The sequence below is a fragment of the Elgaria multicarinata genome, chromosome 17 (genome assembly GCF_023053635.1).
Source record: "Elgaria multicarinata webbii isolate HBS135686 ecotype San Diego chromosome 17, rElgMul1.1.pri, whole genome shotgun sequence".
NCBI lineage: Eukaryota > Metazoa > Chordata > Lepidosauria > Squamata > Anguidae > Elgaria > Elgaria multicarinata.
In genome coordinates this window covers 2617547-2631288 of record NC_086187.1, presented here as the reverse complement: position 1 = coordinate 2631288, position 13742 = coordinate 2617547, and positions in this window count along the sequence as shown.

The window sequence follows — 13742 nt, the reverse complement described above, 5'->3', positions numbered from 1 at the left end:
AATCAAATATGAAGCCAAGACTACGAGCTTCTTCCACCAGATAAAGTGTGACATTATTACCAGTAACAAAGAATGAAGAGCGAGGGGATGGTTTAGGAGGGAAGACAAGCAATAATCTTTTCGCCATGTTTAGTTTTAAGCGATGCTGAAGCATCCAGGCTGAGATGTCAGACAAACAGGCTGAGATCCTAGCCTGAACGTCAGAAGAAAGTTTGGGAGAAGAGAGACACAATTGTGTATCATCTGCATACAGATGATATTGGAGGCCATGAGAACGAATAAGATTACCTAAAGATAACATGTATAAAGAGAACAACAAAGGGCCAAGTACTGAGCCTTGTGGCATCCCAACTTGAAGGGGGAAAGAAGAAGACAAGTGGCCATTAGCACACATGCTAAACGAGCGACCTTCGAGATAGGAGGTGGAATCCAAGGTCACATAGGGTAGCCAATAGGAGGTCATGATCAACCATATCAAAGGCCACAGTAAGATCCAAAAGAATAAGAAATGAAAACAGGCCTTTAGATTTGGCAATCTAAAGGTAATCTTAGTAAGAGCTGGCTCAGTAGAATGCAGAGGATGGAAGCTAGACTGAAAAGGATCCAAGGCCGAAGAACTAGAAAGAAAATGAAGACACCGAGAATAACCCACTCGTTCCAAGACTTTTGACATGAATGGCAGCAAAGAAATAGGGTGATAATTAGCAAGCGAAAACATGTCGAGAGAGGATTTTTTTTAGAATGGGAGAGACTGAAGCATGCTTAAAGGCAGAAGGACATGTGCCAGAAGACAGAGAAGTGTTAACCATATGGAGTAGGGGAGGAAGAACGGTAGACGTAAGATTGATAAAGACACGAGAAGGGATAGGATCAAGAGGGCAGGTGAAGGGCTTCAAAGAATGCATTATACTAGTAAGCTCATCGGCAGCAATCAGAGGAAATGCAGAGAAAATTACAGGGGGAACTGGAAGTTGACTAGTGAATGTTGGGGAAGAGATAGTAATAGCAAGCTCAGAGTGAATTGATTGGATTTTGGTGTTGAAGAAAGTAGCAAACTCCTGAGCAGACAAGGAGGGAGGGTGGGAGGGTGGGCTGGGTTTCAGAAGAGCGTCAATTGACGTAAAAAGCTGCCAAGGGTGCTTGGCTTGGGACTGAATTAGGAGAGAAAAATACTGTTGTTTAGCCAATGAAATAGCAGCAGAAAAGGACGAGAGTACAAATTTATAATGAACAAAATCTGCCCAATCCCTGGACTTATGCCAAAGAAGTTCCGCTGCCTTGGAACAGGAGCGGAGATAGCGAAAAGAGGAAGTAAGCCAACGTCCCTTTTGGGTTGTCCCCTTTTTGGGATGCAGACAAGTTGGAGGGAATCTAGACAGCGTCGTGAAGGTGCTTGCGTGCGCCTCCAGTGCGCCCCAAAACTCATCGTGTAGATCCTGCCGAAGAGGTGGAGGAGGAGGCAGTGGCTGCGGCCCTGCATCGCCCCTCGCGGGGACGGGGTGAAAAGTTTCCGGGATTGGTGGCTTCACTGGGGAATCCGGCCGCCCCCTTGCCACCGCTGCCCACCTCCCCACCGGCCTCCTGCTGCCGGTGAAAGAGCCACCCAGGTCAGAGAGCTTGGCGGAAGAAGCCGCCACCCCGCCTTCTTCCGTCGAGCTCTCCGACCTGGGTGGCTCTTTCACCAGCAGCAGGAGGCTGTCTAGATCCACCCCTGGAGATGATTCAGAGGAGGGCAACAAGGACGATCAGGTGTCTGGAAACAAAGCCCTATGAAGAGAAACTGAAATAACTGGGCATGTTTAGCCTGGAGAAGAGAAGATTGAGGGGAGACATGATAGCACTCTTCAAATACTTGAAAGGTTGTCACACAGAGGAGGGCCAGGATCTCTTCTTGATTATCCCACAGTGCAGGACATGGAATCATGGGCTCAAGTTACAGGAAGCCAGATTCCAGCTGGACATCAGGAAAAACTTCCTGACTGTTAGAGCAGTACGACAATGGAATCAGTTGCCTGGGGAGGTTGTGGGCTCTCCCACACTAGAGGCATTCAAGAGGCAGCTGGACAGCCATCTGTCAGGGATGCTTTAGGGTGGATTCCTGCATTGAGCAGGGGGTTGGACTCGATGGCCTTGCAACTCTCGATGGCCCTTCCAACTCTACGATTCTATGATTCTATGATAACAAAGATGGCAAAGTCAGTATAAACCACAATCAATATAACTCAATAATAGAAATATAGACACAATAAAAACATAACCTAAAACAATACAATACTAAATGTGTTCATCCACAAATCAAGCACCCAAATACTCTCCCCATTCACAACTCGGAATGAACACCACCAAAGCAACCCACACAGTAACTAATGTCCAAATGCCTGGGGAAAGAAATGCACCTTTGTCTGGTGGTGAAAAAATGACCATGTCAGCACCAGCCATGCCACGTCCTTGGGCAAGTGGCAATGGAAGCAATGCTGATGTCTGCTGAGGTCCCAAATACGCCGTCTCTGCATAAGAAGCAAGAACCGGGTGTGAGGGCAGGGTGAGGCAAGGAAGGCCTGGTCATGGGGAGCAAAGCCGCCCATGTCTCAGTGTAAGCATGCAGGATGCTAGTCTGGTGCCCCCTCCCCCCCACCCAATGCAAGGCTTGTATTACAGAAGGGGGGTGCGACTGGGTGCTGTTAAGGGCTGCTCCCCTTAGGCACCTGGGGGTGGGGGCAGTCAGGATTGGACTTGTGGGTTTGAGTAGATGTCCCTCACGTTGCCACCCATCATTCAAGCACTGGCACAAAGAAGTCCCAGTCCAGGGCCAAAGGTGTTTTGCACTGGCAGTGCAGGGAGGACCTGGGAGACTTTTCTAAGCTGCTGCTTCAAAAGCTTCAGTGTCCCAAATGTTCAAGTACAGGAATTTCTCCTGTTGCAGAGTCGTGCAGGCATGGCTTGGTACTAAAAATTAATGCGACTGGGTCGTAGCACTGCCTTTTTTATGCATGAGTAAGCCTGCATATTTTTGTTCATTTAAAAATGCACTCTTAGTTGGTGATGCCCTAAATTACTTCAGTAAATATCGAAAATAATTCTGACACCTTTTGTGAGGGCAGAGTGAATAGCCTGTTATGCTTAATCTCCTCCTCAGCTCAAGACGTTTTTTTAAAAATGGCTCACATGAGCTGGCAAATGAGTCAAGATGCTCCTGCAGAGTTTATGCATCAAAGGTAAACTGAGGTAAGCAAATATCAAGCACTGCTAGGTGACGGGTATGGTGATGACGAGGCTTTTGGGGGTAACATTCCTAGTCTCTTCCTACTGGTTTGATCTCTAACACACAAATGGCAACTTTGTAAGCTTAGTCCACAAGTGTCGCCTTTATTTAATAAAGTTTATTATGTTCAAAAACAAAATAATCAATATCACCTCTGTAATGATGCAAATGGACTGCCCCCCCCCCCCCCGGCAGATTAAGTTTTTATTAATGTTTTTATAAACATGTGTTTATAAATTAAAATGTAACATAGTGTGATTCTCATGACACAAAGAAGTTTAGCATTTATTTAGAGAAGCACAGGAGTCTGTGGCCATGGCCAGACCTACCGAGTCTAGCGGAAGAGGAGGAGGATCTCGCAATATGGTTATCATGAGATCTCTCCCTCTGTCTACACGCAGCACACGACATCCTCGGAGGAAGAAGATGTTACGCCCGCCATTTTTTTAAAAAAAAAGGAGATGGAGAGAACCAGCACTCAAGTGAAAAATGTGAGTATTTTTTTTTAAAAAAATCCTCGCTCCCCCACCCCACCCCCGATGGGCACAAAACTCCTGAGGAGCTCTGTGCCCGGCTCCTCACTGTTACTCGTGAGGAGCTGAGACAACCCGCTACGCCCACCCACATGTTCTGTGGTCTTGGGGTCATCCCAAGACCGTGGAAAAAGCAGGGGGAAAGGCTATGCCGATATCCCAGAGAAAGGGAGGGATCATCCCTCCCTGCTCCCGGGATGCCCTGTGCATCACATGAACACACAGGGGTGATCCCGGGGTGATGCCTGGGATATGGGCTGGTCTAGCTATGCCCTGTGTCATGTTTGTAAATACAGCTAGTCACCTTTTTGCTTCCATTCTAGTGCTTAACATCACTTGCGCTTAGTGTGACAATAGTGTGGAAGACACATTTTAAATCAACAATAAAAATAAAAGTGTAAAATCACTACACTAAGTACTGAAAAGCATCCAACACAATGAGACCAGTGGAGGTTGCTTTATCTTGCTAGTGTGAAAACCAGTGTGCGGGCATGTTGTGAGGACATGAATGCCTGCTTCTCCAGTACAAGGTCTTCTAGGTGGCATTCAATCCAGATAGAGCCACACTGTAAGAATAATCAAACACATGGAAGGTGGGGGTGTTTACAGATGACAAAGATAACATTGTTACTTGCCCAAAGCTCAAGATAATAAAAATATTTGAACTCGACACATAAGAGAGAGGAAGGTTGGCAGCTAATGGCGTCTTTGGTCTCCCATGATTGAGGTACCTGAGAAGGACCTGTCCCTGGTAGCCTCTGCAGTTAGGAGCAGAGCATCGATGAACTCAGTGGATGGTGAAATTCTTACAGGAGAAGGCAGGTTTCGCTCTCAGGATGCTTAGAGATTTATGCGTTAAAACAAACATGTTGAATTCCACCCAGAAATGCCCTGGAAGCCAATGCATAACTCTTAAGGAGCTAAAAAATCTTCCCAAAGATAATCAGAGGAGAACACAGTCTGGGTGGGAAAGGGATAATTCTGAACATGCTATATTTTGTGTGTGTATGTGTGTGTGTGTAATTTTTTTTAAATCAAAGGTTTTAACTTAAGCCAAGCACAATTTAAGCATGATTGTGCAATTATTTCAACATTTTAGACTGAAGTGTTTGTGTTAATTAAAGAATCACCAGGAAAAAAATTATTTATTTATTTATTTATTTATTAAGACATACTAAAATGGAAATGGTGTGTGTGATTTTAGTTTGCAGTAAAACGCTTTTTTAAGCACTAACACAAATATTTTTATATTTTAAAATACAGGTAAAATGACATTTTACTGCAGATTAAAAGATTAACAAAATTAACATGCTGATAAAATGGCACCAACCAAAAGGCAACCACTTTCCTGCTCTAGGGAAGAGCTCCAGTGGACAGCGGGCTCTAGTCCATGCAAGGAGCTCACACCTGATTCCTACAAGGCCCTGTGGTGGAAGGAACTTTCGTGACAGGTAACTTTAGACTGAGCTTTAAATATGGTTGCAGTTCAGTCTTGGTGTTCCATTCTACCCCCAGTGGGAGCAACTCTGCATGAAGGGGCCTTGACCACTTCAGCTGCTGGTGACCCCTACAGCATGGGGAGGGGGCGTTTCTGGTGGAGCTTCTGGGCCTCAGAGTTGGAGGGTGGCAGTGCTACATCCTCATGGTGGTGGTGGTGGGGATGGCTTCCTCCCATGCCAGAGCTTCCAGGCCAGTAGGGACAGTCATAAGTAATTCCCTCTCACTCTGCAGTCCTTTCTCCAAGTCCATGGCCTCATTCTCCAAAGAAGCAGGGGTCAGACCTTGGGGTCATGGTGATAGGCTCATTCACCTGATGTATCGCAGTGCTCATCACCACCAGATGGAAGATTAGCACTAAGGTGATCTACACCTGCTGCGGAGAGATTGCTCTATGGTTCCATGTTTCCAAAAAAAGAGAAAACCAGTTTTGCATTCTGAAAACGGATGGAAGCAATATCATGCAGATGTCCCATAAAACATGAGTGAACAGGGGGTGACAGTTCCCTCATTAATAGCTAGTGTGGAAGCACCCTCTGCTAGATGTAGGTCCCTGGCTATTAAAACTCCATGCCACCAGCATGATGTTTCCAACAGTAGCCAACCTCAAGCAGATGCCTCCAGGAAGCCCATCAGTAGGGCAGGTTATGAAGGCAATGATTTTCCTTAGTCAGATTTTGATCAGGCCTCAAACTAGAGGGTGACAAGAATGTCAGGTGTCCTTCGCCCTCTCTGTGGGAATGACTTGCACTGATGCTGCCTATCACAAGGGCATTTCTAGTGTCTGTTACCCAGCTAGTGGGAAAGAGTTCCACTCATTGCCCTCAGTTTGGCGTGTTTGATTTCTCTTCCAAGGCCAGTAGTAGTTGTCATCCTTTCCAGGGCTCTCCTCTGTAAAACCAGAGCTGTCCAGCACAGCAGCTCAAGCTGGGGAGGGAGAGGCGAAACTGACACAGATTGTTGGTGGTCATGATGATGACTGATTTGCAGAGCCAGATGGACAAACCATTTATGCTAAGGAGATTAGAATAACAATAAAGAAACTAGTTCCATTACCAGGAAAATGGACAGATCTCAGGAGAAGGGGAGGAAGACAGCAGAGGCAGGAAATACGTCAGGGAGAAGCAAGTAGATTAGAGGAAAGAAGTATACTGTGGCAGTATGTTCACAGCAACAGAAATGATGTATGTGGGTTTGTGAACTCCAGCAGAAATGATGATCCTGCCACCTCATGCCAGAAAGAAGTGAGTGGTTGCTGCTGACCCATTTTCAACTCATTTCAGCCTTTGAATTATTGGTTGATTACTGCAAAGAACAAATTGGAGGCTGAGAAGCACCCAGGAGCTGTTCTTGCAAGATAACAGATGGCAGGAACGAGAGCACCGGCAGTGCCGGCTTCATGCCCTGACTCTATGCATAAGCAGCTACTCAAGCGTAGGGCTTCCCTTGCAGACATCTGTACTCAATGCACAGGCGGGGGTGGGGTGGAACTAACTCAGGGCTGCAGGGGCAGAGGCAGAAGCAGGACCCTCACTCTTGTGCCACCAAGTGAGTGCCCTACACATGAGTAACACATAAATAGGGCTGATTCTGTGGCCTTCTACTCAAGCAGTAGCAGAAGAAGACACACAACAACTGTAGAAACAAAACACATTGGAGCAGCACCAACAGACACACCCAGCGTGCCATCGGATTGTGAGGACTGCTTGGCGGTGATGGCCCCATGCTACCTCTACAGCCCAGGGACCAATGAATGTAAGGCAATGACCGGAGAGCCCCATTTTCCCCATCCTTGCACCATCAGAGGTGGGTTCAAGTCCTGCCATGGGATGATATTAAACATGGCAAGGCAGACCTTGTGGCTATGCTGCCAGGAAGAAGGATTCTCAAAGCAAGGTGTGGGGTGTGTGTGTGGATGGGGGAGCAAGACTGGAAGAACCCACACCTTCCACTCCACAAGCATCTGTGACAGCAGAGAGAAGACCCATGATGTGGCCTTTGTCTTCCGTCTTGCTCTTCCCAACAGCTCAGCTCCTGACATGGTCCCTTGCCCCCAGCTCCAGCTCCATGCATAGCATCCAGGGCCATAGACAGACCCAGCAGCCCCGAACGGGACTGAAGCACAGGCTGCCTCAGTATGCAAGAGGTAACGGGCTCCTTCCTCCAGTCACAACAGGGAAAGGGCAGAGAAAAAACAACCAGAAGGACCAATGGCCTCAGTCTGTCCCAGGATGCCTGAGCCTCCCCCATCCAGCCACAGCCTCCTGCCTCCTGCTCTTTCTGTCAATTGCCTGCAGTGGCAGCTGCCTCCTGGGCATTCCCCGGCATGCCTTAGGATCAAAGGCATTGCATGCTGGGTGCAGTGCTTTCCCTGTGTGGCCTCTTTTGGGTCACAGCAAAGCACAACCCTCCTGCTGGGGATGGGGGAGCTGTACCGGGCAGGCTTTGAGGGGCTTTAGACACTTCCTGGAAACCCAATGAAAGAGTGTGTGTGTGTGTGTGTGTGTGTGTGTGTGTGTGTGTGTGTGTTGGGCTGAATTCTGCAACAGCATCCTGGGTATAGTGACTGGACTGGTGTCTCCCATGCCTGGGTGATACGGAGTTATTATCATTGGTGTCATTGTGACTGTGAGGATGGCTCTTGGTGCTGCTGCTGTTGCTGCTTTAGCTGCCATTCTTGGGCTCTTGACTTTGCTTTTGGGAGACGTTGCATGACTACATGACACTGTCATAGCTGTGGCATTGGCTTGCTGGGCTTCAGCCTGAGGCAAATAGGTGGCCTGGGAGCAAGCTTCATCTTGAACACACACTTACAGAGAAATGTATGGAATGGGCAGCAGTTTTGGCAGTATCTTTGCTACCTAGCAACTCAAGGTGAGACTTTTCTTTGTATATGATCATGTCATGCTGTTTTCAGAATTATTCTCCATATTTTCAAGTTAGGAGAAAGCAAAAGGCACTTACAATTACAGGCAATTTTGCAAAGTCCTTTCATCTTTCTTTTGGATAATTATGAAATGTGCTACCATTGTGGCTCCCTGCAGACCTGCACCATGTCTCTGGAAATTGCTATTCATTACTGGGAATGGCAATTACTTGATTCATGTCATCTATGTCCAATGTTCAGAACAAGCAATTCAAGGCACCCAGTCAGGCCACATGATGGTGGGTGCTGTGATGGGGTGAGCAAGTGAGGATCTCCATCTAAAACTACTGATCGCTCTCCACCCACTCATTGCAATGATGCCAGTGTTCCCTTTTCTGCAGTTCTGCTTGAAGAAAAGTCAAACATCGGAGGCTGAGGCAACCCTCCTCCTACCAGGCCAGGGCTAAAATAAGACCCGAATCAGTGACGACCCCCCCCCCCCAGCAGGCCCCTGTTCTTCTCGGGAGTTTGCTTTCCATGGCAGCCTGTGTTTAGTCTTGGAAGTGCTCCAGGGCTCTGGGTTTAACAGGCTGTAGAACCCCACTCCCCACTCCTTGTGCCATTGTGATGTGCACAACAAATTTTCCATTGAGACTCGTACAAAGCCAGCATGATTGTCAACAATTCTCCTATAGCACTTGTGAATGTTGGTCCATATTTTATAGGAGAATGATAGGAGAGCCCTCCTAAGTATCGTGGGCTTCATTCTGGACATCAGCACTGCTTCTGCAACCCTTTTCTTCTTCCCAGCAGCAGCTGTAACAGACCAGGGCCATGAACATTTGTATGCACTTTGGGGCTGCATCCACACCCAGACATCAAACCAGCTGGGAAGGAAGCCTGGATGGCTGCGTTAGGACCACCAGGGCAGGCACCAAGCACTCCTGGTCTAGGGCTGGGACCTCATGAAGCCCAATGAGTTCATGGCCTCTTCAGGGCTCAGAGACCAATTCAGGCCCAAGAGGGAAGAGCCCATATTGGACCCTGCAGCTGGCCGGCACTACAAAGTCTCTTGTCTGGCCAGGCCTGGGCTCAGCAACAGCAGCTTGTGCTCCACGTGGGTTGGGTTAACGGAGCAGACCCTTCTGCCCACTGTACCTCCATCCCCCAGTTCCAGTCCCAGATCTCAAGCATCGAGAACAGGCTGGGAAACATGCCGGCCAGCTCTTGGGTTTGGTGCAACTGCTACAGCTCTGGTCTGGCCCTGCGTGCTATTCTAGGTGGGGGTGGGGGTGGGGGTCACAGGCAGCTGAGAGCTCCAGCCCTAGTGGCGGGTGGGGGAGTTCCAGCCCGATTTAAGGTTCAAAGCTCTGGTGTTACAGGAGTGAGGGGAGAGGAGACAAGCGTTCAGCACCCTGGACAGCTCTGAGCAGAGCTCAGGCTGGAGTCTGGTACAGGCAGGCAGGCAGGTGGTGGCGGCGGCAGCAGCAGCAGCAGGCCTTTGACCAGCCTTTCCCAGCCTGGTTCTCTCCAGGGGTTTTGGACTACAAATCCCATAACCCTGGCTACCATGCCCCTGAAGCAGTGGCAGCACCAGAAAAAAGTTCTGGCACAGAAGGGGCAAAGTTTGTATCTTAAGATCTCTGAAAGAAAAATAATGGTATATTTCACATTAAAACTTCCACCCTAAACATATTATTTCTGAAATAAGTGGGGGAAAGGTTACTCTAGGCCTACACCACAGAAGGTGAAATTAATTTCAATTTTGAAAATAATAATTTGTCGTTAGAATTTCTTTTCTTTCTTTTTACGATTAGGCACTCTTGTCTATAAATAATACCTTAAGTGAATTTTCCCTCCTGCTTGCCAGGTGTCCCCGCTTTCCGCTCAGTGGATGGCTACTGTCCTGACACCATCTTGAATAGGATGTCAGTAGTGGCAAAACGTGTAGCCTTTGTTGGCCCAAGAGCTGCAGCAACATTCATGTGAAAACGTCCTTTCCTTCCAGTAGTCCATCAATGGGGTGGACTTGAGCTCCTTGTTTGGGGTGGCGCTTGCCCTCCCCTGTCCCCCTCCTGCTCTGGAGCAGGGCTTCCACTCTGCCCTTGGAGCTAGAGGCCTGGCCTATTTCAGCAGCTGTTGGCTCTCCTGGCATTGGGGAGCATACAGCTGTGGTGTGGTTTCTGGGCTGGTGCTGGTGCCTCCAGACTCTGAGGTCAGTGGTGTGACACCGCCCCCCCCGCTGCCTGAGAGGGAGGGACACAGCAGGCTCCTCATGCACTCAGGCTCTGGGGGAAGTGGTCCCTCCGGTGCCAGCGCCCCCTTCTCTGCCCTCTTTTACCCTTCTCTGCTCTGTTGCCTCCTCCAAGGCCATTGCCTCATTCCCCAAAGGGCTGGGCTGACCCTTCAGACAATGTCTGGTGTGCGTGTGTGTGCACAGTGTGTGTGTGAGAGAGTGTGAGACAGACAGACAGACAGACAGACACACACACACACACACACACACACACACTGGAACTGAGGAGTACACACAGAACAAACATCTGTAAATTCAGAACAGACAGAAGCCAGATTCAATGGCCTGATGCTGCACATTGAGAGGGGTCTTGGTGCGCCAGCTGGCAGTTTGCACATGGGCTGCAGCCACGTCAGCTTTGCTCTGGTGCCATCTGTTGACCCACCCTATCAGTTACAGTTTAAGGGGAAGGTATAACTGGCCAGTTCCCCAACCTTTGGAGATCTGTCCTTGGGTTACTTAAGGCTGGAATATATTCACTGAAAATATGATATTTCTGTACACAAAGAAACCATAGCTGGAATGCAGGCCGATTGTAGGCTTATGCTAAAACATCAGCGGAGGCAAAGCTTCATGATGGATCCACACTGTGCTCTGTGGCATTCATAATTCATGGAGGAGAGGGAGATTTTTAGCACTCTCTGAGGTTTGCAAACATCTATTATTGATAGGGCCGTGTTCAGTGACAACCATCAGCCGCCACTGGCTGGGCGAGGCAATCAGAAGGCTGCAGTGGCAGAGGCCGCATCCGGATTCATCCGCTCCCAATTGCAGGCCTGTGAGGATTTGGAGCGTGGGGCGGGGCAGGCGCTTTGCCTTCAGGAAGCAAACGGGGAGCTAGATGGGCTGATGGGGTCTGGAGACAGGCTGCTTCTGCTTGAGAGACTGGAGGCAGGGGTGAGAAAAGACAGCCTTTGCATCTAGACAGGGTGAGCAGCCTATTCAGTGGAGGAGAACCAGGCAGGCTCCCGTAGGAAGGGAGGAGCTGCTTTTGCCCCTGTGACAGCCTGCAGCTCTGGCGGGTGCTTCTTGCAAGAGGCAGGGGAGGCCCTTGGTACCTGCCCCAGCCTTAGTTAGTGAAAGGGAAATGTGCTTGGGCAGATCTTCTTTGCTATTGCACAGGAGGTCTCTGGCCTCTCTGGCATCTGGGCATTGACATGTGGCTCTAATTAAGACTCAACGAGGCCAAGAGGTGGTGCATTTTCTAGCGCCCAGCAGCCTTTTTAAAAAGCGATGCAGGCACTGGGCAGAATACCCCCAACAGTTCTGCACAGGTCTGATCTTCACAATGCAGAACAGGTGCATCCTTATTGCTGCCTTGGTATCCATTCAAAAGCACAGACAACAGAATGCTTCAGGCTGCAGCCCCTGCATCTCTCCCCCATGCAAACACACGACTTAATTGTGCAGCAGCTTGTCCAGCTAGCTGCTCCCCCCTGTAGATCATGATACCATCTCTATTTTGTTTATTAACTTTTAAAAACATTATACTTTAAAAATAGTCATTACAACTATTTACAATAAAAGTAGCACCAAAACCTTGCAAAACAGAAAATAACCTGTCATTAAATACAATTAAGCACAATTTTTAGTTTTTGTACCAGAACAGAAAATATTTGTGGCATTTCTGATTGCAAGGATCCATTTTATTGAAGGACATATATTGCATCACAAAAAGAGAACTTTATCATATATGAAAAAGTTGTAGCTGCAAAGCCCTGTGAAGCTGGTGACTATGGGCTTGTCTATACAGCTTCTTTACCCTGACCTAAATGCACGTATTCACATTTTAGGTTACATGACGCAGCCGTCCATTCGCCTCAGCGCTGGGTTTTAACGGCAATAATGTGCATATTTGCATTCGTGATTTACTGCGACTTTTAGATCAGGTCCACGTTTGCACTTCATTATGGCTATGTGTCTTTGGGGGAGTTATGTCGGATTTTGACATGTGGGCAGAGCTTTGAGGGTAGGATAACATGATTGGTCCATTTCCCAATTTTGCACCAATCCACTGCCTCCTTTGTTCGCGCCGATTTTAGTTTGAAGTCTCTCTGCGGAGCTCCGCAGAGAAAGCTTCTTAATGCAAATTCATCCCACCCCACTCTCTCTCTACATATTGAATTTCTGTACCGCCCAATATGCAAAGCCCTCTGGGCAGTTCACAAAAAGAAAGAGGGAAACAGGCTGGCCGCCTCTCCACCCACACCCTGTGCTGCTTCCCCCCCTCTTGCATCCAGTCTCCCTCTCGCTCTAGGGATAGCCTTTGTTTTTTCTCTCTCCCTCTCCTGCTGATGACTCCCGAGTAGTTCTATTGAGCTGGGCGCCTCTTCACCCATGCCCTGCGCTGCTTCCCCCCTCTTGCATCATCTGCAGATCAAATGTATAGCTTCGCTTGGCCATAGCATCATATATGCGATAATGCACATGTGCGCATTAATAACTGCATTCCCAAAAAATTCAGAAGATAAATTGCTGTTGCTGCTGCACAGTCTGATGCTCTTTACCTAGATTCGAATCAATGAAAATTCAGGTTTATATTCAATATTCAATCCAGTCAAACCCAGCCAAGTCCTTAGGACTATCCCCTAGCCACATCTCCAGTAGGGGAGGGGCTACAGATGCAAAGCACATGGCAATTTCAGTTGCAATTCCCCTTATTTATTTATTTAAGGATTTTTATGCCGCAATTCAGCCAAAAAAGGCTCTCACGGCGGCTTACAAAAGTATTTCTTGACTTTCTGACCACTGCATGGAAGTATATAAGCTATTGTCCTGCCTCAGCGTGGCATGACTCTGATTGAGCAGCGTGAGCGCCAAGAGGTCACCTTATTCTCAAGAATAAACGTTTAGAGCCCAACGCCTTGCCTGTGATCTTTCACGAGTGTTTTAATATTGGACTTGGATACACTTGGATTAGGCATAATTTATGCAACAAGGTGATGGCAGCAGGGATCCTGCCTGAGATGGGAAGAAGCATGCTGCTGCTCCCCCCATGGCTGCCACCGCTGCTTCCTTCTCACGGCCACCTGGAGAGCCCATCCACCTGCCTGCTCCCTCTGGGGAAATCCTTGAAGCGAGAGATTGGGCAGGCAGCTGCTTTCACGCTGCGCCGTTTGCTGCAGTAGGCATGTGGGCATGGTGAGGCAGTGACAGGCCTCCCAGAATGGGGCAGAATTTGCCACCCCTCCCAATCCACTGCCTGAGGAGGGGGATTCATCCTGCCTTATGGGTGATGGGGTGGCCCTCAGCAGTGGGAAAGACCCTCCTCTGCTTAAGACCTTGTTG